The sequence below is a fragment of the Cherax quadricarinatus genome, chromosome 1 (assembly GCF_038502225.1).
Source record: "Cherax quadricarinatus isolate ZL_2023a chromosome 1, ASM3850222v1, whole genome shotgun sequence".
Classification (NCBI taxonomy): domain Eukaryota; kingdom Metazoa; phylum Arthropoda; class Malacostraca; order Decapoda; family Parastacidae; genus Cherax; species Cherax quadricarinatus.
This window is the reverse complement of record NC_091292.1, coordinates 101,910,348-101,935,465: the sequence shown is the minus strand read 5'-3', so window position 1 is coordinate 101,935,465 and position 25,118 is coordinate 101,910,348. Positions and strand designations below refer to the sequence as shown.

The 25,118-nt window shown below is 39.3% G+C and overlaps 1 protein-coding gene across 4 annotated transcripts in view; it reads left to right on the top strand.

Moving 5' to 3' along the window:
• The window catches only part of LOC128689117 (microtubule-associated protein futsch), a 79,437-nt gene that overhangs the window by 40,283 nt on the left and 14,036 nt on the right, over positions 1-25,118 (top strand). For 2 of the 4 annotated variants that reach the window (XM_053777253.2, XM_053777239.2), the window contains exon 2: positions 6,583-6,673. The exons of the other annotated variants lie outside the window; for them this stretch is intronic. The gene's annotated coding sequence lies outside the window, so the exon portion shown is untranslated. The remainder of the gene's footprint in view (positions 1-6,582; positions 6,674-25,118) is intronic. 4 annotated transcript variants of the gene reach the window in all.

The window sequence follows — 25,118 nt, the reverse complement described above, 5'->3', positions numbered from 1 at the left end:
CACTGGAATATACTTGTACATCTCATGAACTTTCAACAAGTGTATATACTGTACCAGGAGAATGATAGATAGATGGCAGTTTCAAGAGACTGCAACTGTTTTTTGTCACAAATACCATGACAGAATATAGGAATGTGCATATTAACAAAACCTATTACAAAATTAATTATGGAATGAAGCAGGAAACACCTAGTGTTACCTGACCTCCATGACCTGATACCACCCACATCTGACCTCACCTCCATGGCCTGATACCACTCACACCTGACCTCACCTCCATGGCCTGATACCACCCACTCCTGACCTCACCTTCACTCAGCACCTGATGTGGCTACCTTTTGGAACTATATACAGCATATCGATGTTTTGTATTTTTCTGTATCCCATAAGCTTCTTGTAAATACATCAGAGAAAGGGTGGAACTCGAGCCCATGGCAAGTGAGTTCTAAAAGTGGCAGGCCGTTCCGTGATTTGTTTGCAATCGTGTTATTACAATTTCGTGAGTCAGAAACCTCTTGTAGGTGAAATGTAATACAGTAATAATAAAAGGTCGCTGTTTGCTTATGTATTTTTTTAACCGCCTTCATCAAGCTAAAGAAAAGTGATGTACAAACTTGATCCTAAAATAAACTGATATTTAATTTTGGTGTTGATGTAGGTCATTTAGAAACACCTTTGAGAAAATGTGTATGGGGATTTGTTAGTTGTTACACCATTGTACTTACCCTCCATATGCCTTTACAATATATAATGTCAACACCCCTTTTTCATAAAGAGCTGTAAAGACCAGTTTCATTACTTTCTGTAACAATGTAACCACAAAATGTTCATTCAGGATTATCATTTGTTTTTGGAATCCTTTAAAAGATAGTCTTTTCTATTACTGTATTGTGTGAGTATCATTTTGCCATGTCTTGTACCTGCTTGTAAATTTATCTGGTGACTACCTCTCTGCAATATCATATGGAATGTACCACTAGTTGGGCCTCTACAAAGCTTTTCCTTTCTCTAAAATCAGTATTACTTTTCTGTTCACTGTTTCTGTCTTTTTATGGTTATTACAGTTTGCATAAAGGTTCAATTCCTTGACCTCTCTTAGAAACATTATATATCATAAAATGCAGCTATACATAGTGCAGCAAACACTATATGAAGGTATAAAACAATAACAGTCTGTCATAAATGAATGTTTCACACAAACTGTAATTGGGAACGAGGTGGCAGGAACGGCTGAGAATCCTTTCTCTGCTAAAATTGGGTATACTAATTAAAAAAGGTTATGATTTCGGGTGGAGTGAGTTTGTAGTGTGGTAATCAGAAAAATGCTGTGCATTATATGTACAAAGTTGTTTGATTATTACTGTTCAGTACAATAATAAAAGGAAGTATAGGTGATGTCCCAAGAAGGTTGGAGGGAGGAGTTCGAGCATCCAGCAGGCATGTGAAAGCATGTAAGACCGGAGTGAGTTTGGACAAGGAGTTTTTGGGATTTGTGATCCTGTTGGGGTGTAAGTTGAAATTTATGAAGAGATTCAAGGGAAACAAGTTGTCATGGCTTAGTGTCCTGCAGGAGGGGTGGGGAATGTTGTGGTTCATAGGGTATTATGTACACAGGTGTAGACTATTGGCCTGAACACCTTGCTGTAGTACTATAAGCACTTAGGAGCGAGCAAAAATTCAGCAGAGATAAATAATGACTATTTCTTCACCAAAACAAGCTGGTATTTACAGTGTATATAGCCTATGTACAGTATTTACTGCTATGTACAATGAGGCAAAAATGCAAGCACAAGACACTGTAAGAACCGTAGCGACCAGCAGTGAAGGCAAGTCTGCCAAAAACTGCTTCACAAGCGTCCCATGTTGCTTCACAGCTTTGGCGGGCTTCCTTGTGATTGGCTCGTTGAACCAAGGTACTAGTATAACAATGGGGCCCCTGATTGTTAACCCTTTCAGGGTCCAAGGCCCAAATCTGGAGTCACGCACCAGTGTCCAAGAATTTTCAAAAAAAAAATTTGTTATTTTTTCTTATGAAATCGTAGAGAATCTTTTTGTGAAGGTAATAAAACAAAAAGTACGAAATTTGGTGGAAAATTGACAAAATTATGCTCTCGCGAATTTTGATGTGTCAGCGATATTTACGAATCGGCGATTTTGCCGACTTTGACTCCCATTTTAGGCCAATTACATTATTCCAATCAACCAAATTCTTAGCTATTTCACTAGTATTACTTCTATTCTATCGATTGAGCACAAGAAATCGCCAAGTCAACTGTTTCAACTACAAAATAAAGTGATCGGAAATTGTTAATTTGGCCAATTTAACACAAAGTTCAAAATATTCCAATTTCAAAATAGCGTCCAGAATAAACAATGTAGGCATTCCTGGCACTAAACTAACATTTCCTCTGTTCATTAGTTATGTTTTGAGGCTTTACAAATAAATTCCATTTTGATTTTTTATTCACATAATGAATTTTTATTCACACCAAAAAATAGAAGATTTACTGTTATGCAATACTGTAATAATTGTATAAATATCATCACCATATTTGTGAATGTATATTAGACCCACCAGCTGACGTGTATTAGATGTGTGAGGTCGTTTGTTTACTCTTGAATATCGGCAAAAATTTAACATTTCCGCTACTTTGAGCTCAGTTTCAAGCCATTTCCAGTGCTAAAACCAATCAAAATCATCTCTATTTCTGTAATATGTCTTCCATTCTATCAAATGAGACCAAGAAATCGCAAATACAACTATAAAATCATACGAAAAAACACTGCAAAGTTGCTGTTTTAATCGAAAAATCATGATTTCAGTTTTTTTCTCTCATTATACACAGTGTGCTGCAGGATCTCTTTTATGTGGTGCACACATACCACATAGATGTATTCTCTCATATCTAGGCCCAAATGTACCACTCACAGTTTACCAGAGTGAGCTGAGCTCATGGCGTAGATCTACGGTTTGGACACTCACCGTAAAGCCGTAGATCTACGGGACGGACCCTGAAAGGGTTAAACCCTTAGCACCTGGTGTGTGACTTATGCTGAATAAAATGTAACACGCTCTTAGTATGCTACTGAGGGGCATTTCAGTTGTGTTCTCTGTACAATTCTGGCAAGACAGTTATTGCAAAAATAAATACCAACATAAATTTTGCTTCCAAAAATCCAGAGTTTTAGTTTTCAGAATTGACTATCTATATAGTACAATGTTTTTGGAAAACCCTTTGTTATGGAATGTATTTTAGGGAGACCAAACTAGTATTCACAGTTACAGTACCTAATACTAATACAGGCATAGAGATTTTTTTTTTTTTCAACAAGTCGGCTGTCTCCCACTGAGGCAGGGTGACCCAAAAAGAAAGAAAATCCCCAAAAAGAAAATACTTTCATCATCATTCAACACTTTTACCTCACTCATCCATAATCACTGTTTTTGCAGAGGCACCCAGATACAATAGTTTAGAAGCATATATGAAGATATATAACATATCCCTCCAAACTTCCAATATCCCAAACACTACCTTTAAAGTGCAGGGATTGTACTTCCCATTTCCAGTACTCAAGTCCGGCTATATAAAAATAATCAATTTCCCTGAACCCCTTCACTAAATATTACCCTGGTCACACTCCAACAGCTTGTCAGGTCCCAAAAACCACTTGTCTCCAAAATCTTCTTGACCCCCTGCCTCCAACCTTTTCGAGGACGACCCCTACCCCGCCTTCCTTTCCCTACAGATTTATACGCTCTCCATGTCATTCTACTTTGATCCATTCTCTCTAAATGACCAAACCACCTCAACAACCCCTCTTCAGCCCTCTGACTAATACTTATATTAACTCCATACCTTCTCCTAATTTCCACACTCCCAATTCTCTGCATAATATTTACACCACACATTGCCCTTAGACAGGACATCTCCACTGCCTCCAACCACCTCCTCACTGCAGCATTTACAACCCAAGCTTCACACCCATATAAGAGAGTTGGTACCACTACACTTTCATACATTCCCTTCTTTGCCTCCATAGATAACGTTTTTTTTTGTCTCCACATATACCTCATCACACCACTCACCTTTTTTCCTTCATCATTTCTGTGGTTAACCTCATCTTTCATAAACCCATCCGCTGACACGTCAACTCCCAAATATCTGAAAACATTCACTTCTTCCATACTCCCTCTCTCCAATATGATATCCAATTTTTCTTTATCTAAATCATTTGATACTCTCATCACCTTATTCTTATCTATGTTCACTTTCAACTTTCTACCTTTACACACCCTTCCAAACTCGTCCACTAACCTTTGCAACTTTTCTTTAGAATCTCCCATAAGCTCAGTATCATCAGCAAAAAGTAACTGTGTCAACTTCCATTTTTGTGTTTGATTCTCCATAATTTAATCCCACCCCTCTCCCCAACACCCTAGCATTTACTTCTTTTACAACCCCATGTATAAATACGTATATAAAACAGCCATGGTGACATTACACATCCCTGTCTAAGACCTACTTTTACAGGGAAGTAATCTCCTCTTTTACACACCGTAACCTGAGCCTCACTATCCTCATAAAAACTTTACAGCTATAGACATATTAATTAATAAATATTGATGTTGATATAAACATAGATATTGATTACTATATGGAATAGTAATTTTGAGAGAGTTCAGCAAATAAAACCTTTCTATTTAAGTACAGTGGTACCCCAAATTTTGGCCATAACTTGTTCCAGCAGGCTGTTTGAGTGCTGTTACCGAATGAATTTGTTCCCATAAGGAATAATATAAATTAGATTAGTCCATTTCAGACCCCCAAAAATGCACTTACAAAAGCACTTACAATAGCACTTACATAATTGTTCGAATTGGGAGCTGTATGAAACTCGGGGTACCACTGTACTGTAGTTATGATTGAAGTGATGAGCAAGTGTTGAAAGGTACTTTAGATATAACAAGACTTAGAGTGTAGTTATCCAAACTTGAGTCCAGGAGGTTGGAAGTACAGTACCCACACTGAAGGGAAGGGATAGGGAGTGTTGCAGTTTTGAAGGTTGTTATAATTCATATGCTTGCATACTTCTGGCAAGACAGCTGTTGAATGAAAGATGGTGAATGCTTATTTTATTTTGGCTCCACTTTACCTAGGTTCCTAATTTTAAGCCTTTCAAGGAAATTCCCTTGATGTCAATGAGGGTCTTTTGATCCAGGGAACTAGATATTTCTTTCCCTTTCTTGGATTGAATCTGAAGGTCTTCCATTGCCCAGGTGCTATGTGATCCCATTACAGATTAAAATAAAATAACATCCAAATTTGGAGTGCTCTGATTTGCATGGAGTGTTTACTCATTTGAAGTCATACACATGGAATATCTTATGTTTGTTTGTGATGTGTTGCAACTCTTCAGCAACTGTGATGTCATGGTGAAGGTTCCTACTCTGAGTCACACTACTTTGGTGGGAAGTGGCCAGTATATAAGTGATGATACACTTTACATTTAATCAATTGGTGTGGATTTTATGCAATTACGATACAGTGCAGTATATGTGGCAGCTTTTTGTTGCATACAGCACATTGAGCCAAAATTAAGATTTTTAAGTATTGAGTCTCATAATTACTGCAGAATAGAATTTCATTTGTTGCTGGCCATCGTGGAATATTTTCATTTTAATATATCCATCTTGGTATTATAGCAAGAACTGTAGCTTTTAGAAAATGTACTTCAAAGTTTAGTCTCAGCAATTAACTATCCTTGCAACATTGGTTCCTTCAGTACTTCATTTTCAGTACTGTTAGATATAAAAAAGGAGTATGAGAGAGAGAGACTACTAGTGTGAGCACGAGAGAGATGATATCAGTGTGAGCACGAGAGATGATACCAGTGTGAGTATGAGAGAGATGATACCAGTTTGAGCATGAAAGATGATACCAGTGTGAGTATGAGAGAGAAATGATGTTAGTATTGAACCATATAGAGAATTAGTCTAATAACTGATTCCTGTGCATATCTTGAGCCATTTTAATATCTCTTAATGAACCTCTATGTTAAAGGTCATTCATAATTGCATATGGGCTCTGCATGTCATCTGTAGACATGTTTCAGTAAAGATGCACCTTGCTCTGTATTAAAAAAGTGGCCACATGGCATTTAACATAAACTGTTTTCATTATGAATTATGCCCTGACATTTTGTCTGCCATTCTGTGATGGTTCCACCTTTACCGTGGACACACACTTTGATTTCTTACAAACGATTTCTTTCTGCATTATACTAAATGTAGTTTTATTTGTAATAAAATATTGTTAGGCACAGAGAAAGCCACTAACATGCAGAGCATTGGTTTGCTACATCATCTGTGACCCACTCCTCTTCCATATCCTTGCTTCAACACCACCTCAACCATCTCTCTTATCTCTGCCATGTAATGCTGAATAACCCTCACAGGTTAAACACTTTCCACAAGCATTTATAATAATAATAATAATAATAATAATAATAATAATAATAAATAAAGCTAGATTTTTCAGTATAAATGCCTTTGATATTGTGGTTAAATTTATTTTATTTCAGATGCCTGGCATGGTGATGACACATACTTAACTTAGAATGTGTGATGTGGTGGTGGTGGTGGTGGTGACTCATAATTATTTTAGGATGTCAGGTTTGTTAACTCATGGGTTTGTTTGGATACTAATGGAACATTTATACAAATCACATCTTGGATTTCAGATTACATTTCTATATATACTTCACTACATTATTGTTAGTTTTTAGGTACACACAACTTGCTGTATAACACAAAAATCAACTATGTTGTAAATATTGTACTGCATACTGTGAATATGAAACACACAGCAAGACCTTTTTATTGGACAGCATTGGTGCTTGTTTTTTTAACCCTTCTTGTACTGCTGCCACAGCCACTTCTTTCTTCTTCTTCTTCATGTTACTACTATTATTACTGTTGCTACTACTACTACTGACTACTACCACTACTACTGACTACTACCACTACTACTAATTGCTACTGATAATTTTTTCAACTCGCTGCATCTCCTGACAATGCTGGGTTACCCAAAGAAAAAATACACTGACCAGCATTCATTCAGTTGGTGTCTTTCTAAAAGTATTCTGACATTGCAATCAGATTACCTTCCTACTGCGGCATTCCCACTCCTACCTTCGGAGTGCAGGAATTGCCCTTCCCACCCTCGAGAATTGAGTCCAACTAACTGCTTTTCCCTTCATGAAAGAATAAATGAAGGGTAAAAGGGTGAGTGTTGTGTTGAAGTATGTGTAGAAGAAAAGATTATCCATGGAGGTTCAAAAAGGGAATATGACAAGAGTATCATAGTACAGGCACCATCCGACTTACGACCGAGTTCTGTTCCGACAAACCGGTCATAAGTCGAAATGGACGTAACATGAACCTTACTACTGAATATCAACATCACATTTTTGTAATGACTTTATTTTATTGTTGTATTTTGGTATTTCATTTTTTACTTTACTTTTTATGCTGTTAGTACTATATTTTATACTGTAAGGTTTAGGATAAACACTGTGTACAACACAAGCAGTTGTTTATTTCCCAGAAATTTGGCATAAAAAACACGGTCGTAAGTCGAATGGTCGTATGTCGATCAGGTTGTAAGTCGGATGGTAGGTGTACCAACAATTATATTTGGGTGTGAGGCATGGGTTTTGAATGCTGCAGTGAGGAGGAGGCTAGAGGCAGTGGAGATGGCATTTTTGAGAACAGTGTGGTATGAATGCTGTGCAGAGAATTTGAAGCATAGAAATTAAAAGGCAGTGTGGAATCACCAATCTGAGGAAGGGCAGTTATGGTGGTTTGGGCTTTCTGCATGTACACCTAAATGTTACCCATATATGTACAAACATTGTATCATGCTGAAATAAAGATTTGAATTTGAGGAGGGTGTATAAATCTGAGGTGGGAGGTATGAGCAGTAGGGGTCGTCCTAAGAATGTTTGGAGGAAGGGAATAAAAGAGGCTTTTGAATCTTAGGGCCTTGAGCATCCAGCAGGATTGTGCATGTTAGACAGGAGTGAATGGAGACAAGTGGTTTTTTTAATGCATGTGCTGTTGGAGCTTGAGCAAAATAACCTTTGAAGGATTTTGGGGAAACCAGTTGGTGGGGCTTGAGTCCTGGAGTTGAAAAGGGCAATTCCTGTACTCTGAAGGAGGGGTTGGAATCTTGCAGTCAGATTGTAATCTGAATTGGGATGTCAGCACACTTCTGGAAAGATAGCAGTTGCATAAATTATATATAATTTCCTAATTTAGATCACCTTGCATTGGTGGAAGATGGCTGTTGAGGTAAAAGAAAAAAGTAATAATAATAATTTATTATTTTTTTATTAACACATTGGCCGTTTCCCACCAAGGCAGGGTGGCCCGAAAAAGAAAAACTTTCATTATCATTCACTCCATCACTGTCTTGCCAGAGGCATGCTTAAACTACAGTTATAAAACTGCAACACTAACACCTCTCCTTCATAGTACTGGCACTGTATTTCCCATCTCCAGAAATCAAGTCTGCCTGCCGGTTTCCCTGAATCCCTTCATAAGTGTTACCTTGCTTACACTCCAACAGCACGTCAAGTCCTAAAAACCATTTGTCTCCATTTGCTCCTATCTAACATGCTCACACACGCTTGCTGGAAGTCCAAGCGCCTCACACACAAAACTTCCTTTACCCCCTCCATCCAGCCTTTCCTAGGCTGGCCCTTACCCCGCCTTCCCTCCACTACAGATTTATACACTCTTGAAGTCATTCTATTTTTGTCCCATCCTCTTTACATGTCAAACCTTCTCAATAACCCCTCCTCAGCCCTCTGGATAATAGTTTTGGTAATCCCGCACCTCCTGATCTCCAAATTACGGATTCTCTGCATTATGTTCACACCACACATTGCCCTCAGACATGACATCTCCACTGCCTCCAGCCTTCTCCTTGTTGCAACATTCACTACCCATGCCTCACACCCATCCAAGAGCATTGGTGTAACTATACTCTCATATATTCCCCTCTTTGCTTTCATGGACAAAGTTCTTTGTCTCCACAGACTCCTCAGTGCACCGCTCACCTTTTTCTCCTCATCAATTCTGTGATTCACCTCATCTTTCATAGACCCATCCGCTGACATGTCCACTCCCAAATACTATCTGAATACATTCACTTCCTCCATACTCTCTCCCTCCAATCTGATATCCAATCTTCCATTACCTAAATTTTTTGGTTATCCTCATCACCTTACTCTTTCCTACATTCACTTCTAATTTCCTTCTTTTACATACTATACCAAACACATCAACTAACCTCTGCAACTTCTCTTCAGAATCTACCAAAAGCACAGTGCCATCAGCAAAGAGCAACTGTGACAACTCCCACTTTGTGTTAGATTCTTTATCTTTTAACTCCACACCTCTTGCCAACACCTGAGAATTCACTTCTCTTACAACTCCATCTATAAATATATTGAACAATGGTGGTGACATAACACATCCCTGTCTAAGGCCTACTTTTACTGGGAAATAATCTCCCTCTCGCCTGCATTCTCTAACCTGAGCCTCACTATCCTCATAAAGACACTTCCCTGCTTTCAATAACCTACCTCCTATTCCATACATTTGCAACATCTGCCACATTAACCCCTTATCCACCCTATCATTCGCCTTTTCCAAATCCATAAATGCTACAAAAACCTCTTTACCTTTGTGTGAATACTGTTCACCTATATGTTTCACTGCAAACACTTGGTCTACACACCCCTACCCTTTCTAAAGCCTCCTTGTTCATCTGCCATCCTGCGTTCTGTCTTACTCATAATTTTTTCAATAATAACTCTACCATACACTTAACCAGGTATACTCAACAGACTTATTCCCCTGTAATTTTTAATCTCTTTTGTCCCCTTTGCCTTTATACAAGGGAACTATGCCAATCCCTAGGTACCTTACCCTCTTCCATACATTTATTAAATAAAAGCACTAACCACTCCAAAACTATATCCCCACCTGCTTTTAACATTTCTATCTTTATCCCATCAATCCCAGCTGCTTTACCCCCTTTCATTCTACCTACTGCCCCATGCACTTCCCCCACACTTACAACTGATTCTTCCTCACTCCTATAAGATGTTATTCCTCCTTGCCCTCTACATGAAATCACATCTTCCCTGTCTTCATCAATATTTAACAACTCCTCGAAATATTCCCTCCATCTTCCTGATACCTCTAACTCTCCATTTAATAGGTCTCCTCCCCTATTTTTAACTAACAAATCCATTTGTTCCCTAGGCTTTCTCAACTTATTAATCTCACTCCAAAACTTTTTCTTATTTTCAACAGAATTTGCTGATATCTCACCCACTCTCTCATTTGCTCTCTTTTTACATTGTTTCACCACTCTCTTAACCTCTCTCTTTCTTTCCATATATTCCTCCCTACTTGCATCACTTCTACTTTGTAAAAACCTCTCATATGCTAACTTTTTCTCTCTTATTTCTCTCTTTACATCATCATTCCACCAATTACTCTTCTTCCCTCCCACACCCACTTTCCTGTAATCACAAACTTCTGCTGAACACTCTAACACTACATTCTTAATACATAAGCAGACATTCTTTTAATACTTGCCATATACCGTACTATTAATTGTGAGGGTTGTTGACAATTCTTATACTGCATTACATGGTTCAGTGAACAGTGACTGCAGTGACAGTGTGTACACTAGCAATGTTGGCACAGTGTCTGTGCACTTGTAATGGTGACACAGTGTGTATACACACTAGCTAAGGTGACTGTGTGCACATACAGGTTAGATTACCATATATACACAACAGTCTAACACCTTTAGCTGTCCACTTGACTGTGGTATAAAACATAAAATAATGCAATTTCATAATAACTTAGCACACTTCAGTAATGAATGAAAACTTTACCTTTTTCATATAATGTGTACTCTTAACTTTAATGCTTAGTTGCCTCTTTAATGCTGACTTACAACATACAGCATTAACTGTTTAAAACTGTAATGCTTGCTGTTGCTTCTATGCAACAATAATAATTTTACCCCTTTTACTGTTGGTCAGGTCTATGTCAGTGGGTTCAGTGTTGCTGCTAAAGAACTGTGCATAATTCATAACACTTTCAGATTCTGTGTGACTGGCAAATTTTGGCCTATACATAAAAAAGCAATAGGTGTGTGTAGTGAATGTGCAGAGTATAAAAAAATCCTGTACCATGGAGTGCATGATGGGAACAGCTAATTTTGTGTTCGGGTTAAAATAGTAAACTTGGGGCATTTTCTAGGGTGATTTTCACGGTTTTACTGCCTGTTTCTTTGTGTCAGTAGACCAGAAGACATACTAGTGAAATGGAGAAGATATTGGTCGGTTTCAGGCTGGAAGTGACTTGAAGCAGGCTTCAAGTAGTGGAAATTGTTGAAATTGTTGATTTTGGGTGATTTTCCTAGGGAAGGGTAGGGGCCCCTCTGGCCCCCTCCCCCCCAGTCTATTTTATGGGCTTTTACTAGGTCTACTTCAGTTATTGGGACAACCTAAACCATGGCCAATTATTCTTGGTTATGGTTTATTAGCTGAGAAATAGGCAAAAAATGACAAATTTTTTGTTCAAGAGGGTGGATTAAAAATGAAAGGTAAGGAAAGTCCTGGGGGATATGATTAATGAACAGAAGGAAGATTACTTTAGTGGCAGGAATGCCTACAGTGTTTTGGACTCTGTAACCTGGAATTTGTTCAAAAATAGTGTAAAATTGTTCAATTTACCAACTTCTGGGCAGTTTCTTCACATACTAGTGAAATAGCTGGAGAATGGGCCAATTTGATTTTTGTAATAGGCCTAGAATTGGATTCAGACTGGCCAAAATTGCTGTTGCATGAAAGACTTCCATGATCTCCAATTTTTCCCATGTGTACATCAATTTTTTCATTTTTGATGTCATTACCTTTAGACAAAGATTCTCTACTATTTTAGAAGAGAATTTTTTTGGGGGTTTAAAATGCCAATGTGGATAGGGCTTTCAGTTTGGGGGCTGTCAAAAGTGAAAGGGTTAATGCATCTTTACTAAGTGCTCTACTTCATCAGCAAATGCATAATCCCAAATCTAACCCAAAGTTGGTCATTCAATCTGCCAATACCAGTTGTATATGCTACTTTATATAATATCTCATATTCTGCTTTATACATCTAACTTTAACCCTTAAACGGTCCAAACAGATCGGCGTTCAAATTCGTAGTGCTCTAAAAGTAGATCTACGTTTTTTTACATATTTTCAAAAATAACAAAAAAAATGTAAATAAAAGTTTTTTTACACATTTTCAAATGTAAAACAAAAAAGATCAACATTTTTTTACATACTTTCAGATGTTGAAAAAACGTATATACATATACGTTTGGACCGTTTAAGGGTTAAAATGTATAAGACACCATTTTTTAATATTCTTCACAGGTTTTTGTGAGATTTTGAAAATTCAGTACAGTATAATCTTGCTGTAACAGTGTATTCAAGTATGTATTTCATGGTGTGGATGCAGGTTAAGTGTTATAAATTTTTCTTGTGGGTTAAAATAACCTTGGGGCTTAAAGCACAGTAAACTGCATTTTGTTTAGACTTGTGCAGGTTTATAAGTATTTTAAACAAGCAATTTCACAGTTGCAAACTTAAAATAAATGAACATTGATTTTAAAAATATATGATTAATGAATTTACTAAGTTTTAATGCCTTTAGAGTCATACTTATTAGTATATTGAACAGATATGGGCTAGTAACCCCTTTTCCCATGCAGCTTACTAAAAATATTAAGAAGAAAGCTGTTATATCTGGGCACCTCTGCATAGACAGTGATTGTGTGAATGATGGTGAAAGTGTTTCTTTATTGGGTCACCCTGCCTTGATGGGAGACGGCCCACTTGTTGAAAAGAAAAATATATGTATGTATACCCATACATATTGGTTATCGGGGATAACCACAGATAATGTTTTTTTATTTCTATTTCAAATGTGACATGATTTGTAGAGGAAAGTCGAGACCATTTTGGCTGAAAATTAATCACATTGAGATATAACTCCCTAGAGCATGTGTTACATGATTGATTACCTGGAGGGTATTCCGGGAATCAATGCCCCCGCGGCCTGGTCCATGGCCAGGCCTCCCGGTGAATCAGGTCCTGATCAGCTAGGCTGTTACTGCTGGCCGCATGTAGTCCAGTGTACGAACCACAGCCTGGCTGATCTGGCACTGACTTTAGGTATCTGTCCAGCTCCCTCTGGAAGGCAGCCATGGGTCTATTGATAATTTCCCTTATGGTCAGTGGGATGCTGTTGAACAGTCTTGGGCCCCGGACACTTGTTGTGTTTTCTCTTAGTATACTTTTCATTGTGGGTATGTTGCACGGCCTGCCAAGTCTTTTGCTTTTGTAGGTAGAGATTTCTGTGTGCAGATTAGGGACCAATCCCTCAAGGATTTTTCCAGGTGTAGATTATGATGCTAGACATATACCATACTACATATTCATCATGTCTGTAATTCCAAGTAAGTTACTCCTTTAATAGCAGGTACAGATAGTGATGGTACTACAGTATTTCTTGTTCACAAAATGATTACACTACAAAGAAAATGTTCAGAGTTGGTGTTGTCATATAAGATTTTAGTGGTGATAAGAAAAATGTAGTCCAGAGCAGAGAGCAACCACCCTGACATGTTTACTGCAAAAGTTCACATTGCAAAAAAGCTGGAACTATCTGCCTCACCAGTCTTTTATACCAGATATGCTTGATTTTGAGGGAATATTTTGAGGAACTGTTAAATGTTGAAGATAGGGAAGCTGTAATTTTGCAACACTGTGCTTGTGGAGGATTCTGAAGAGGTTGGTGGAAGAGTTTTGTGAAGTATGTAAAAGACGGAAATTAAAAGTGAACATGGGAAAGAGTAAGATGATGAGGATAACAGAAAATTAGAATATAAGAATGGAGGAACACTGCAGAAGGCCTACTGGCCCATACAAGGCAGGTCCTTAAATTAAGAAGTGAAAAATTGGATATCACATTAGAGGGAGGGAGGGAGTATGGAGGAAGTGAAAGTATTCAGATATTTCGGAGTGGACTTGTCAGCAGATGGGTCTATGAAAGACAAGGCGAATCATAAAATTGATGAGGGGAAAAAGGTGAGTAGTGCATTGAGGAGTCTGTGGAGCCAAAGAACATTATCTATGGAAGCAAAGAGGGGAATGTATGAGAATATAGTTATACCAATGCTCTTATATGGGTGTGAAGCATGGGTGGTGAATGTTGTAACAAGGAGAAGGCTGCAGGTATGGAGGTGTTGTGTCTGAGGGCAATATGCAGTGTGAATATAATACAGAGAATCTGTAGTTTGGAAATTAGGAGGTGCAGGGTTACTAAAAGTATTATCCAGAGAGCTGAGGAGGGGTCATTGAGGTGGTTCGGACATTTAGAGAGGGTGGAACGAAATAGAATGACTTTGAGAGCATGTAAATCTGTAGTGGAAGGAAGGCAGGGTAGGGGGGTTGGCCTAGGAAAGGTTGGAGGGAGGGGGTAAAGGTTTTGTGTGCTAAGGGTTTGGACTGCCAGCAAGCATACATGTTAGATAGGAGTCTCAGTAGTAGTAACCAGTTACCAGTCTCAGTAGTAGTAACCAGTTACCAGTAACCGTCCGTTGACTCAACGATCAACCGTCTCTGCCTGAGTCACTATCTGAATTCATATTGTGCTGACCTCAGCAGTATAAGGCCCCCTCACATAGGGTACTGCAGCCGGCTAGCCAGTATTACGAGTGTAGCCAAGGAGATAGGTAGGGCTGGCAAGGGTTCTCTCCACATATCTACGATTATACGTTATAACAGCCTACGTGAGTATTTCTACCCTAATCCACGTATCGAACTCCCACATGATAAATGGTGTGCAGCGGTGTGGAGCGTGGATTTACGTTTTTAAGGGTAATTCAAGGCGTTAGAAGGCTGTTTGTGTGAGTAGCGCCAGGGTCAAAGGTGAATCTCCAGCCACCAGCTTCTACCCTCCGGCACCACCAGCCAGCAGCTACTCCCCTCAAACCTATTGCCTGCAAGCCTGTTGCAGCCGTTTCAAGCTTCCTGGCTTAGTTCGTGTGCTAATTGCTTCAATCTCCGAGGGGTTGACCCGGATTTGCAATTAAGCCAGTCAGTAAGCCAGACTGTGGAAGTGAACGCCAGTCAGCCTATCATCCAGCCTGTCTCCTGTCATCCAACTGCTCTTCCGTGCTTTGTGCATCGTTACACGTCTTCCAGTCATCCATTCTCGTGGGGTAAGCCAGCCAGCCAACCCAGCTTCTAACCCAGCTGAGAGAGAGAAGTAAGCCACGCAGTAAGAAGTAAGCCAAGCTCCTCTGAAGTATTGTTTATATCGCTTTGTGCTTCCTGTTGGATGCTAAGAGTGGTTTTTACCATTCCTGTGGCATAGAGTGGGTTTTTCAAGCCACTTTCGTGGGTAGTGGAGTGAGCGCGTCCGCCAGAGAGTCTTCTCCCCACCATTCTCTCACACCACCCGGGGTGCGCGGCAGTACCCCAGCGAGAGTCACACCCACCACCACCACCACCAGCCATCCACTCATCTACCTGTGGTTGTTTGTACCCTTGTATCGGGTCCTAGTACTGTTTTGGCTCACATAATTGGTCAAGAGATTGTAGCTGGTGCCAACGAGATAAAGCCAGTTATGTGAGTTCGCCTAGAACGCACATTTCTTCACGACAACAGTGTGGGTGGAGGAGGAAACCCCCCCCGCCCCGTCACCAGTACACACCGCCCGCCCACAGGACAACACCTTCTTCCCGTCACCAGTAATCACCCGTCTACTACTCTCGACTTCAGTGATAATTTTTTTTGAGACATTTTCTTGCATTTAAAGACATTTGCGTGTGTGAGACATTTATAGTAAATTGTTTGTGTACTCTAAACCTTGTGTTTTCAGTTTTTCTTTGACTCATTAATTTTTACAATATTTTTCAGTGTTTTTATTTATCTTATATTTTTTATTCTGTGTTTTTTCTTATGCTACTCCTGTCTCTAGTAAGTATTATTGTGTAGTGTACCAGTCAGTCACCCTGTGTGAAGTGATTCATTTTTTTTTTTATTGTATTCTTTCAGCATACCAAATTATCCATTTATTTCTATGTGTGTCTTTTTTTTCGTATGCCAGCTGTGTCTCATTCCTCTAATTTTTTCGCAGACTGTGTACCATTATTTTTGCCAGCAAATTTTTGTCGTATCAGTCACAGCAAGATTTTGTTGTATCAGTCACAGCAGGAATTTGTTGTAAGAATAAATTAATACTGTTGGGTGCTCCGCCACTGTAAGTGTTATATTCCCTGTTTTGTTCCTGTGTTTTATTTTTTTTCATAATTTTATATTCTTGAACAAATTCACTCTTGATGCAATTTCAATTACTTTTAACGTAAAGTGTTTTCCTTACTCTGGTTGAGTAAATTGTTTTGTCTAATTTACAATTAAGAGTTAAAGTGTTCAATCAGTTTATTTTTTTTTGGTCTTCATATTTTAATTCATTATTTAACCTGAGTTTTCCCAGTGACACTTTATTACTGCAGTGATTGTTTCTACACCTTATTTTGTTGCACTTGCTCTGAAGTGAATTATTTTGTTGAACTGTTCTGCAGTGAATTATTTTCTTTTATTGCTATTTTTATGATTTATATTTTAATTTTGTCTATGCATTCTTAGAAAATACTTAAAATTTCCCAGTTAACAATTTAATAATTTTATTTTACACTTTCACATTGATTTAAAAAATTTAATTAATTAATTTTTTTTATTAGCAAGAGTAAAGACAGCTCATTTTGCATTTAATTCAGTCTCCAGTAATATTTTTACTTGTATATTTCAATGTAAATTTTTTTTTTCTTGGTCAATAGTCCTTTAAATTGAGTTTTCCTTCTTCTTGCAGTGTATCTTAGATATTAATTTTTTATTATTTCTGCAAAATTAGTTGTATATCTTTTCATTTCAATTCTAGAATTTTATATCATTTTTATTGTTCATTATTTTTGCTTTGTTTGTTCTCGTGTTACTTTGCCATTATGTCTCACATACCGTCAAGTGGTACTTTAGTGAATGTCGACACTCAGACCTCTCAGGCTACTGCTGGCCCTGTCATCAGTCCTCACAGTTCCTTACCGACTGACAGACCGACTCAGACACCGAGATATTATAGTTATACTCGTGATTCCCTTGATGCGTTACCTTTATTCAATGGCCATGTACATAGTCTTGAAGCATGGTTTGCAGCCATTCGTTCTCGTGCTAGTGCCCTAGGTGAAGGTCCTCCTTCAGAGGAAAGCCTTATCAGAATTGCTAAAGAAGCTCTTTATCGATCTCCTGCTGCTGTTCACGTTGTTGATCTCCTGGATATGCGAGACTTCAGGAATCTTACTAAGTGGTCACAATATGAGGAACTGATTCGTTCTTTCCTTGTCCCAGTAAAAATAGCTGATCCATATGTCGTTCTTAGGGAACTAGTGAATGCTACACCCATGAGTAATGAATCGTTGAGTGCATTTGCTGTTAGATTAGACAAACTTTTATCATCATTTATCAATGCTGTCCAATCATCATCTTTTCTCCCTGAAGAGGCTAAACCATTTACAGAATCAATTGCTAAAATAGCAGCTTTTGGAGCAATTAAAGAACTAATGCCACCTGCTTCTGTGTGTGCTTATGAGGCTCATCCTCCAACTGTAACGATGGAACCACTTACAGCCTTAAATCATGTACGTTCCTTGTGCCCCCAGGGTACTTTCCCTTGTATTAAAAGTAATGTCACACATATGCCTCCGTCTGCACCACCTCTTGTTTGCGCCACAGAGACAAATCGTAGTCGTCAACCATCTCAGAGATCACCAAGAACCAGTGTACAGAGTCGTTATACACCTCGTAGTATTCATAGTACATTCAGTAACCATAGTCGGCGGAATTGTTACAACTGTGGTTTCCGTGGCCATATTGCAATTAATTGTCCTGATAGTTACCCTAAGAGACGTCGTACTGATGATGAGTACTCAGATCTTCCCTACTGTAATTATCATAGAATACATGGACATGACACATCTGAGTGTAATGCTCTCTATAACCTGCAGTACTCTAGATCTTTCCGTGGTCGTTCCAACCGCAGAACCCGTAGAGGAAACAGATCTCGTGGTTTTCAAAATAACCAGAATCAGGCTCATTCTTTCAATTCTCAACCTAACCAGAACCAGGCTCGTTCTTTCAATTCGGGGGAATTCGAGCGCCCCAGTCAAACCGTCCCATGGTGACAGTAGGTGATAATGAGTACACCATCCCCGTTTACAACTCCTTTGAAGCCTTAAGCAGTCTCGAGAATGACAACCCTGCTGATGATGTTGCTTCACATGTCTCTGACATAGATGATTTTGGGGATGGAGTAGAACAAGTCTTTTCTGATGAAAATCCACCTTTTTGTTTGCACATAACTTCCAATGCAACCATAGGCCCTATAGTGCAAGCATCTGTCTATAATGCGCCCGTTCAATTGTTCATGGACTCTGGTGCGCAAATCAATATTATTAGGTCTAGTTTGTTTAAGGATAAGAAGTTACGACATGTCCTTCTCGTAGAACCGACTCCTGTGTCCTCCCTTAGTGGAGTATCTGGTTCTCACCTGCGTGTCCGAGGTCGGACTTCCCTAACCTTTTCTATCCAAGGTAGAGACTTCACTGTTTCCTTCCTTGTTGTCGACCAGATTACTTTCCCTGGTGACCTTCTACTGGGATTTGCTTCCATGCGAGACTTACGCATTGTGCTCGACCCTTATCGATGGCATGCACAAATTGACGACTTGATCGTTCCATTCTGGGGTTACCAGCTTGGATCAGAAATCTGTTATACTGCTGCAGAGTATGATGTACGGATTCAGTCCTTACAAGCTAATGCATTCTCCAGTAGCGTACCCAAGCGGTCAGGCACTGGTAATTCTGTCACTCCCATCAGTGTTCCACCTATACCTTCAGAATTGCAGGATAGTCCGATGCCTCAAGTGTCCGAGGACGCTCAGATTGCCTTGAGTGCTCAACCTATCCCTGCAATGCCTGCTAGTTCGAGTAGTAGTTTCTCCACAGGGGACGCCTTGTCGGAAAACAATTACTTGCAACTAGTAATGCCATCTCTTGTTGACGTCACGTGCCGTCTGCAGAAAGACGTTTCTGTTGCGGCTAGTGCTCTCACTAGAGTGTCTGTAGTTGTTCCTAGTGTTCCAGATGGTGATAACGTCCTAGTTGACAGTGATTCCTGCAAAGTAAAAGGTCTATTTGTTGAACCATCCTTACATGTTGTACGAGATAGTAAGATCCATTTCTACCTGGCCAACACTTCTGGTCACAGTGTTCGCCTTAGAGCAAATACCAATCTTGTTGACCTTGTTCACTATCCTTACCCTGTTCAGGTAGAGGATGAGTTGTCACCTGACCAGTGGGTCGGTGCTATTTCTGCCGGGGAGACCACATCCACTGCACTGGATCAATCTGTTCCACCAGTTGAGGAGAAAGACTTAGCTCCCACTGACTTCCCAGATGAAGTCAAGCGTTTGTTGACTCTGTTGAACAAACGTCGTAAAGCCATTGCTTTACCAGGTGAGAAGATGGGTATAACGAACTTATTGTCCCATCGTATTCCACTTGAACCTGGTACTAGACCTATCTACATACCTGCGTACAGAATGCCTCATTCACAAGTTGCTGTCGCAGAAGAATTGATCAATCAAATGCTTGATGATGGAGTTATTGCACCTAGCAATTCACCTTGGAATGCACCCCTGATACTAGTACCTAAGAAGGATGGTACTTGGCGTCCAGTAATTGACTTTAGGAAGTTAAACGCAAAAACCATTCCAGATCGCTTTCCACTCCCTGTACTGGGTGATCTTTTACGTAATATCGGAGATAACAAAGTCTTTTCAACCCTAGATTTGTTACAAGGGTTTTGGCAAGTCCCTCTTCACGAGGACAGCCAAGAACTAACTGCATTCTCCACTCCTACAGGTCATTATCACTTCCTCCGTATGGCATTTGGATTACGATCTTCCCCTATCACGTTCTCAAGGCTCATGACTAATATCTTTAGAGGTCTCATAGGTAATGCACTTATGGTGTACTTAGATGACGTAATCGTCATGTCTAAAGACGTGGATACACACTTGAAAAGACTTGATGTAGTACTTGGTAAGCTTGAAGAAGCCAATTTAAAGATCAAACTGTCAAAATGTCAATTTTTCAGATCAGAAATTAAGTTTCTTGGTCACGTAGTCACTCCTAGAGGGGTTACGACTGACCAAAGTAAAGTAACTGCAGTACTAAATTTTCCAACTCCCAAAACTGCTGATGCCGTAAGATCCTTTGTGGGCTTAGCAGGTTTTTATAGATCTTTCATTGCCAATTTTTCTTCCATAGCTGCTCCTCTAACTGAGTTGCTTAAGAAAGATGCTCCTTTTGTTTGGACCTTCCGTCAAGAAAGAGCATTCCAAACTCTAAAAGAAAAGCTAACATCTGCTCCAATTTTGAAATTTCCAGATTTTTCTAAGCCTTTCTATCTGACAACTGATGCTAGTTCAATTGGCATAGGTGTCGTACTAGCTCAGAAGACCGATGGCAAGTACAACGCAGTTGCATTTGCTAGTCGCGTCCTTACAAAGGCTGAACGTAATTATACAGTAACTGAGCAAGAAGCTTTAGCAATAGTATGGTCTTTAAAGCACTTCCGAGACATTATTTATCAGTACTCTGTTCATGTCTTGACAGATCATGCTCCACTGATACCCTTATTCCAGAACAAACAACCTACTGGAAGGTTAGCTAGATGGACCTTGACTATCCAAGAGTTCAATCCCACCTTTGAGCATTTACCTGGCAAGTCAAATGTAGTCGCAGATGCCTTATCGCGACATGTTAGTATAGTAACTGCAGACCCTCCATTTAGTGCTGAAGATGTAAAGAATGCTCAACGAACAGATCCCATGTGGTCTGGTGTGATTCGATTCCTGCTCCAGGAAGATCTTATTCTGACTGTGAAGCCACCAGCTCCCATCAGTGACTTTGTCATGAACCAAGAATTACTGTATCGAACAGCCGAGTTGGGTACTCCAAGCAGAAGAGTATACCAGTTAGTAATTCCACAGTCACTAGTGAATGTAGCCTTACAGCTAGTTCACGATGTACCAGGTGTTGCACACCCTGGTATGGATCGTTCAGTAAAACAAGCCAGATTGAAATACTTTTGGCCTCGTATGGCAACTGATATTTCTGAGTATGTTAAGAAATGTAGTGTCTGCATGCAACATAAAGGCAATGCTAATGGTCCTAATCCAATCCAAGTGTATCCGACTACTAGCGAACCTTGGGGAAGAGTTGCGCTAGATTTGTTAACTAATTTCCGATGTTCCCTCCAAGGTAACAAACATCTGTGTGTTATGGTAGACCATTTCACCAGATATTGTGAGTTAGTTCCTATTGCAGATAAGACTGCCGAGACAGTAGCTAAAGCGTTTAAAGAACGCATTATCTGCAGGCATACCACCCCTAAGTCCCTAGTAACAGATAATGGAGGTGAATTCTGTAATGAAATTCTTGAAAATTTGTGTACCTTGTACAAGATCTCTAAATCCACCATTGTTCCTCATCATCCTGCCAGCAATGGGTTAGCGGAACGAACCAATAAGAAAGTACTTGATGTCTTGAGAGCCACTATCAATCCCAATAGTGAAACTTGGGATGAAGTTATACCTGATGTGCAGTGTGCTATAAATTCTGCTTACAATGTTTCTATAGGTGACACTCCACATTATGCATTGTATGGTGTAGATAAACGTTTGCCTTATGAGTTGTTATATTCTAATCCGAAACCAAATTACAACCCTGATGATTTCGTAGCAACTCGTACCAGCTTAGCTCAAAGTGTTTTTAGAAGAATCCGTGAAACACTTCATAAATCAACAGCTGAATTTACAAGAGTCGCAAATACTCGAGTAAAGCCATCCAAAATCAAAGTAGGTTCGAGAGTTATGTTGACTAATTTTAACAAAACGTCTGCAATGCCAAAGCTTGATCAAAAGTTTGTTGGTCCTTATCGAGTAGTTGAACATATCACTGGTAATAAGTATAAGGTTAGAGAGATTAGTACTGGTCTGTATAAAGAATCGCATTTGGATCATATGAAGTTAGTATGTGATGATAATGATGTTCCAACCCAGACTAATGTGACAGACTCTGACAATCCTCCTGATCCTGTACTCTCTTCCTCTGATACTCAGTCAGATGATCAACCTGAATGTCGTTATTCCCTACGTACACGACAGGTATTGAGAAATCCTCAAGTATCATTTGTAACTTCCAATTCAGATTTGCCTCAAATACAGCATGAGTTAGCCAATGCTACAGAGTTTGATCCTCCCAGAGATGACACCCATTCTGCATATGTCAATCACACCCTAGCAGAGTTGGGGTTAAATGTAAATACCCTGTATAGATGAATAATTACAGTATCAACTTATCAGTATCCAAGAATTTTTTTTTGTGTGTTCGTGTTCTCTCCGCATTCTGAGAGTTAACAGTCTAGATTTGCGTGCACCGAATCTGCCTTTCTGTTAAACACTCTTTCTTTGTATATATTCCTTCCTCAGAATCCGTAGATCACATGAATACAGATCGATCGATCAAAATTTTTGTTTTTTTATCACTTGTAATCTCAACGTAGAGTTCGTTGTTCATTTGTTGAGTTTTAAGTTGTACTATAGTATACCTTGTATTGCATTACAGTTTCAGTTACGTAAGCTTTCATTCCAATGTTCTACTTATGTATCTATAATGTTTAATGTTGTGTACTTTGACATTGTATAGAATCAGCCCTAGCCGTACCTGCCATCTCTAGTTTGTATTAGTTGTATGTCGGGACGACATACGTTAGCGTCGCCGAGCTCTCAGTAGTAGTAACCAGTTACCAGTCTCAGTAGTAGTAACCAGTTACCAGTAACCGTCCGTTGACTCAACGATCAACCGTCTCTGCCTGAGTCACTATCTGAATTCATATTGTGCTGACCTCAGCAGTATAAGGCCCCCTCACATAGGGTACTGCAGCCGGCTAGCCAGTATTACGAGTGTAGCCAAGGAGATAGGTAGGGCTGGCAAGGGTTCTCTCCACATATCTACGATTATACGTTATAACAGCCTACGTGAGTATTTCTACCCTAATCCACGTATCGAACTCCCACATGATAGGAGTGAGTGGAGACAAGTGATTTTTATGACTTGACATGCTGTTGGAGTGTGAGCAAAGTAACATTTATGAAGGGATTCAGGGAAACCAGCAAGCCAGACTTGAGTCCTGGAGGTAGGAAGTACAGTGCCTGCACTCTGAAAGAGGGTTTGTTGATATGTTGCAGTTTTTTAACTGTAGTGTAGGCATGCCTTTAGCAAGACAGTGATGGAGGGAATGATGTTGAAAGTGTTTCTTTTTCAGGCCACCCTGCCTTTGTGGGAAATGGCCTGCGTGTTAAAAAAATATAGGCATATTTGTCAGGACGCTATGTGTCACTCACTCCTCATTACTAGCTTATATATTTTCTTTATTTTTTACTTTTGTACATTTTAGTGCTTAGTTTTAATAATACACCTACCACCCGACTGACGACCGAGTTCGGTTCCGAGAAACCGGTCGTAAGTCGAAATGGTCGTAAGACGAACTTTACTACTGAATATCAACAAAACATTTTTGTAATGACTTTATTTTATTGTTTTATTTTGGTATTTCATGTTTTACTTTACTTTTTATGTTGTTAGTACTGTATTTTATACTGTAAGGTTTAGGATAAACACTGTGTACAACACAAATAGTTGTTTATTTCTCAGAAATTTGGCATAAAAACATGGTCGTAAGTCGAGTGGTCGTAAGTCGAGCAGGTCGTAAGTCAGATGGTAGGTATAATAATAATAATAATAATAATAATAATAATAATAATACGTTTATACTTTAGAAGTGATCAAGATCCAAGGATCCAAACTTCTTTTAATAAATATGTAGTGTTTGCTAATGTGTCTTTTTAAACTACAGTAGACCGTCATTTAGCATGAGTTTATTTGGCACGATTTGGGTATAGCACGATTGAAGAATTGCGGCACAGTTTTCTGTAACACTTTGTAAAATTAATTAAACACGGTTCGCTTTGCGGGAAGGAAAAAAAATTCCCTTTTCCTCAAGCAGCCATATTGTTGTGGATCAGCTGGGGAGACCTCCCCCCCCCTGGTCAACACCACCCCAGCATTTGTATTTCATGTGTGTCCAGTCTCTCTCTGCTACAAGCTAGCTGTGTTTGTGAATTGTGTTTTGATCTTTTAATTACTATATCTTGTATCTGCCAGGCAATCATGACACCCAGTAGGCATACCAGTGTTGCTGAAAGTGGCAAGAAAAGGTATAAGCATTTAAGTCTTAAAACTGGAAATATAAACACATATGCAGTATAATGTGATCCTTTATTGACAACATTTTGCCCACACAGTGGGCTTTTTCAAGTCACAAACAGATCTACCTGGGTGGAAGGTATGAGAGTATTTATAGTCAGGTTGAGAATGCTGGGTCAGGTGTAGAATGCTGCATGTGATGGTCTACCGAGTGGGGTTATAGGGTCTAAAATCTTGGGTAGCTTGGAAGAGAAATTGGATAAGTATATGAGTAGACCTTCTGCGGTGTTCCTCCATTCCTATGTTCTTATGTGGGATAGCGATGAAGAAGTTTCTTGGTAAGTGGTTCAGCTATGTTATAGAAGCCGTTGTTCTGGTTGAAGTTGTTGGATATAGAGATAAGCGATGATTCCAGGATTCTTCGGTATTGAGTGTTGTCTTCTCTGGTGATAAGTCTTGAGTTTCTGTAGTTGATTAAATGGTTGTGTGAATTACGGTGTTGTACACAGGCATTCCTTGGATCGTCAGACCTGCTTGCGTATTGGTGTTCTGAAATACGTGTTTAGAGGTCTCTTGATGTTTTGCCC